Genomic DNA, 6,000 nt, shown 5'->3' with positions numbered 1-6,000 from the left:
ATACAGTAGCATCTGATCACCTGGGAAGAGACTGTGCCAGTGTGCCCTGAATGTGTGTGTGTGTGTGTGTGTGTGTGTGATCACCTGGGAAGAGACTGTGCCGGTGTGCCCTGAATGTGTGTGTGTGTGTGTGTGTGTGTGTGTGTGTGTGTGTGTGTGTGTGTGTGTGTGTGTGTGTGTGTGTGTGTGTGTGTGTGTGTGTGTGTGTGTGTGTGTGTGTGTGTGTGTGTGTGAGTGATCACCTGGGAAGAGACTGTGTCGGTGTGCCCTGAATGTGTGTGTGTGTGTGTGTGTGTGTGTGTGTTCACCTGGGAAGAGACTGTGCCGGTGTGCCCTGAATGTGTGTGTGTGTGTGTGTGTGTGTGTGTATCACCTGGGAAGAGTGTTTTAGGGACAGCTAACAGCCAGTGCGCTCACAGCGCTATCAGAGCAGTAGTAAGCTAAGAGGTTTATACACCTCTTTTCTCCCCCTCCTTTTTTCACCATGGAAACTCTCTCCCTTCTTTTCCATGGTGAACTTACATGGAAATCTTTCTGTCAAACCCACAAAAAAAATCTCTCTGCCCTAAATTATATTGTAAAACCTTTTTCACATGGAACATTCTCTGAGAAAGTGATTTAAAAAGTCATTCATGTGGAAATAATCAAATAAACAAATGTCATGTCTCATATTATTTTCCTTTAGAACCCTAATTCACTGAATCATTTCTTCAAACTGTGAAATGATTACCATTAAGATTAGTGTTCCATTTTTATCATAGAGTTGAGGAAGTTTCTAGCACCAATAAGATATGTGCAGTGCCTACCTTTATCTCTATATCAAGATACTGCCATTTTACCCACTTTTCTTTACCAAACTGCTCAAGCTCTGCCAGGTTGCTAGGGATTCGGGTGTGAACAGACATTTTTAAGTCCAGCCACAGATTTTCTAGGATTGAGGTCTGGGCTTTGACTCGGTCACTCCAGAACATTTACCTTGTTGTCTGTAAACCATTTCTGTGAAGTTTCTGCTGTAGGTTTCTGCTCACTGTCTTGCTGCAGAGTAAATCTTCTCTCATGTCATAGTTCTCTTGCAGACTGAATCAGATTGTCCTCCAGTATTTCCATATAATTGGCTGAATTCATTTAACTTTTACCTTTACCAGCCTTCCAGGACCAGCTGTTTAGAAGTAGCTTCAAATTGTGGATGGTGTGTTTTGTGTGATGTGCAGCGTTTGGTGGCCACCAAAAATAACATCTAGTCTGATGGCTGAAAAACTCCATTTTGGTCTCATCAAATCAATGAACCTACTTCCATTTGACCTGGGAGTTTTCAGCTTCAGTCGAGATAAGAGCCTTGCCACCAACCCAGCTTTGATTGGTGAAGAAATCACAATGAATTCAAATTAGTTTGTAGACGTTTTCTTTCACTCTGACATTAAAGAGGGGATTTTTGTAAATCATTGTAGAAAGGCCCAATTAAATTTACAAAGATTCTTTTTAGTAAAGCAATAATAGGGGAAATATCCAAGGGGGTTAACTCTTTTTACAGGCATTGTAAGTGTATGTTTTACTTCACTATAGGTAAACAACAAGTAATATTGTGAAAGTGGTCTTTTGGAGTGCTATTTAGGTTTAAACGGCAGTTTTGCTGCCCCATTTCTAAGCCCTTCTGATGTAAGCTGCTTAAAACCAGGCGAGAAAGCAGCCAGCTGACTTGTGTGTACCTTACGCGCTTTTCCAGCGTGCAGCAGACATGCTGAGATGTTGCATTCATGTTTGGACGTTAGTGTTGCACTTGGTTACAGAACTTGGAGTCAATTCATTACTTTGGGATGACTTCTATTCTTGCCAAGAAGGTTGTGCAACAGGTGGTCTGATTTGGGGTGCACTGACAAGATGGGGACAAAAGAGAATGACACAGTGTGCAAAGAAGAACATTTCACTGAGCCTACACAACAGGGGTGGGGGTGGGGGGGGGGGGGGGGTTCTTTCAATGTGAGAGGGTAGTGTGTCTAGAGTGTCTAGTAGAACAGAGATGCTTGTACCTTGCTTGTCATTCTGCCCATGTTGATCTCTGTTCAAGCCACAGTTGCCTCACATTTTTAATTCAATATTGCTCCCAAATAGTAGTGGGGTGCCTGTTGTGTTTTAGGGCATCAGGGGACGCAGTGAGCAGTCTGTATTGCAGCTGTCCCTTCTGTCTCCGCATACCAGCTCCATCTGCCCAGTACCTCCTTCCTAATCCTAGTTAACTCTCTCTCTCTCTCTTTCTTTCTCTCTCTCTCTCTAATTCTATGACCAGAGTGACCAAAGTATGTCTACACTATGTGTCGGAGTCCCCTTATTCATGATTTCACCCCCTCCCCATAAAGGTAAACCCTTGAGTATTTTACCCACTTCATACAATTGGAGATGAAAAGCTAGCTGTTCAATTATAGATGGATTCCCTAAACAAAAGGCTGTACATCATGCCTCCGATCCTCATCATATGCCACTGTTTTAGATCCTCATCTCCTCTCTCCACGTCAGCAGTATCAACTTTAGCCTACTGCTACACATTAAACTGCAGCCACTTAAAAATAGAGTGGTTTCAAGCATGTTATTTACATCAAAGCCTAACGAGAGACTTGACTTTCAATTACTCCACACTCGCAATTATACCTTTGAAGTGAGATGCAGATGATTTGACTTGCACGTGGGGGATTGCAGTGCCCTCTAAGTGTACAGTGTCCAAATCACTCCTCATCTGCTTTCTGCAGGGCTGTGGGCAAGGCAAGACAGGGCACAGCTTTCTTCTATTGTCCCAGGCTTCCTCCAGTGCGGCCAGCTCTTATGCAATGCCACACAGCCATCAAAAGCAGTAGCCCGTCCTTGTGCTCTCCCCTTCACGAGGCCCTGGTGGCGCTACTCTGAACAGCGGCTTGCTCATTGGCCAAGAGGGCAACCCAGGGTAGGCATGACTGAAAGGGGCCTCATAAAAGCTGGTTGTTGCTGGCTGACACCAGCCCTCCTGCCCGCTTCCTCTGGCTGGCCCCGCCCCTCCAAGTCGATCAAAAGACACTTTCTTTCCCCATCTTTTGTTGTGCTGCATGAAGGCGCATGGGCATTCCATTAGGGTGGGCTTGGGCAGGGGAGGTGGTGGTGGGTGGGGGTTGTGGTACTTGGGTCTACTGTGTACCCCGGGCTGGCCAGACTCACAATGTGGCATCTATGCGAGCCACTACCGGAACAGACAGAGAGTCCATTCTACTGGGCCAGCAGCTCATTGTCGCCCCCCCCCCGCGCCGTGGCCAGTGATTCTGCTGGCCTGCCCGCGTCCTGCCCGCGTCCTGCCGCTCATGCCTCTTCACGTGCCACGTACATAACAGCCCAACGCTCCGCTCCAGCACACTCCGCAACATTAAGATAACACGTGTGAATTAGGGGCAAGGGGACACAAATAAAGAGCCCAGAGTATGTTGCTATAACCTTGGATTACGTAACTGTTTCATACTTGGTAAGCTTGCTTTACCAAATGAGTGGGTAGTCCCCTTCCTCTGGCTTGTTGGGTTAGCCTAGCTTAGGACTAGAAGAGCCGGAGTCTCCTTAGGCTATGTTAGTCAGATGATCAGAGGGCTGAAGTGTATGTGTTCACGATCAGAGAAAACTCAAAGCTTTATGCATCAGCTAAAATAAGACCCACCAACACGGCCTTCAAATAGTGGATGCACATTACTCCCTCAGGCATGATGTCATGAACAGCACATTCTGTGAGGCGTTCGTGCACGTTGGAGCCTATCACCTCTCACGTGATCCTGCTATCGATTCGCAGGAGAAAGGTGAAGTAAGGTGCTCAATGTTATCAGGATGACAGCATGAGGTATGTACAGCTATGGGTAAAGCACAGGAAGAAAAAATGCCTTGCATGTACAATTTCCTTATCTTTCTACTTGCAACCTCAACTGATTCATGGGGCAAAGTGTCCTGTCCTGCACAGTGGCCTGTGTGAGATGGCTGCACAGCAGGATAATGGCGGTTAGAGCACCACATCACAAGGCTCCTTGTGTTGCTGTCTTGTACGGCTCTTTTCCACCTAATCATCTTGCTTGGTGCCAAATACAAAACTCTTCATATGTCACCTCATGCTGCCATAATGATGTAACATAACCCTATTTTGTCAGTCAGTGAACAATGAACTAAAAGACACAAACAATTTAAACCCCTGAAAACTGCACATATTACTGTAGTAAGTGCCAGTAAGTGAAACAACACACAAAACAATTTAGCTCTAATGTTGATCCATATAGTGTCCTCTGAATTTGGTATCAATTTTATATGAAGCTGATATACACAGTACCACATCATCCCCATCTTAATTTTAGAAAGCTACATTCAGCATATGTTATCCACTCAATGTTATCCATGCAACACCCCATTCCCCACAATATTTCAGGGGGAAAAACAGCTATCATGTCACTAGGAGTATTTTTGGTTATTATTTGTTTTATTGTATCTGTTTGCTAGTTGCAATATTAAAGATACCATTTTTGTGGAATGGATTTTGATGTTACAGTGGTTAACTCGACAAGCAGCTGGCCTGGAGTTTAATCCTGGCCCGTCCCTTGTGGTAAACATTGCGTCGGTCAAAATTGTGTACTAATTTCCTGACCTTTACTGTTGATGGACTGGTGTTGCATTCTTGAGTCAGTTTGTTACTTTGAAAGCCTGTAACTGGGTTATAATAGTATATCAGGCATTTCAGTGATTACTATAGTAATACATTGCCTATAAGCATGCACATTTCAATGCAAGTATGAGATGGTAGCTCTGTTCTCAACATATACGTCCACTAAAATTCATGTCATCTTTTTAAACATTTCCAGCGTCTAGTTTCATTTCTGTGTCCAAATACAGATGAAACTAAAAGTTAACTGTTTTAAACAAAGTATCAAAATGTCTACATTGAGGAAGTGGTGATTTATTGCATTTTGTAGCAATGCAAAAGGATAGCCTACACAATTTTCAATTTATTGTAGATGACATAGTTTTTTGACATGGTGAAAGTGTAAGCCTAAGTGTTTCGCAAAGATGGACATGGTATTTCAGGACCTGGGGGAGTAGTGGAACCGCCACTGCACCATGCATTCTTGACCAGCACAAAGGGCTTCCCCTCACTTCACGGTGAGGCATCTGACGTGCTCTGTGGGTTCCTGGAGTCAGTCACTATGGGGTTTTCCCACAGCTGTCCCGTCACTGATATAAACCTTATCACCACTTCACACCTCAGCAAAGTTGCTCTGTTACAGAACTTTCCATTCTGCTCTGAACTCTGTGGTGATGGTTGACCAGAGGGGGCACAGGGTGTATTTTTGGTTGCCCATCCCCTCGGTGGCGTGCCGTGCCGTGCCGCGCTGTGGTATCCTCTGAGCCCACTCATTAGGATGCCGCCCCACGGCCCAGCCGCCGCCACCTGTTTCTGACTCTTCCTGAAGGGCATGCCCATGCCCATGCCCATGCCACCCCACCCTCTTTTTCCATCGCCAGGCTTCACACCCAGGCAGCGCTCCGTCACGTCACACCAACAGTCAGGTCTTCCACTCACAGGAATGTTGGGTTAGAAAAGGGCTGAGTCAGTGAGAGCGATGTGTTCAGTTGAAAATACAGAGGAGAGATCAGTTTATTAATCTAACAAAAAGTGTCCAATGAACTCAAAAATGTACATGAGTTGACTTCAATACCCCCCCCCTCCCCCCCCCCCCCACACACACACACACACACACACACCACCCCCACCATTTGCATTTCCCTTGGAAATGTTTTGGGTTGAGTGAAACTCTTAATGGGTTAGGCATTCTTTGGCCTTTTCCTGTGAAAACACCTGACATTGGACCTTGGGTTATTTTATGCATGTTGCCTGAATTGGCCAGTCCATGCATGACTGTTTCAAAGTCTGAATATGCGGAATGTTCCTACCAAATGGTAATCCTCTTGTGTTCACCAGCCCTGCCATTCTGGGGTGCTCTGATCACATGGCTCTGA

Source organism: Sardina pilchardus, chromosome 2, assembly GCF_963854185.1.
Source record: "Sardina pilchardus chromosome 2, fSarPil1.1, whole genome shotgun sequence".
NCBI lineage: Eukaryota > Metazoa > Chordata > Actinopteri > Clupeiformes > Clupeidae > Sardina > Sardina pilchardus.
The sequence above is the reverse complement of the archived record's forward strand: the minus strand, read 5'-3'. Positions refer to the sequence as shown.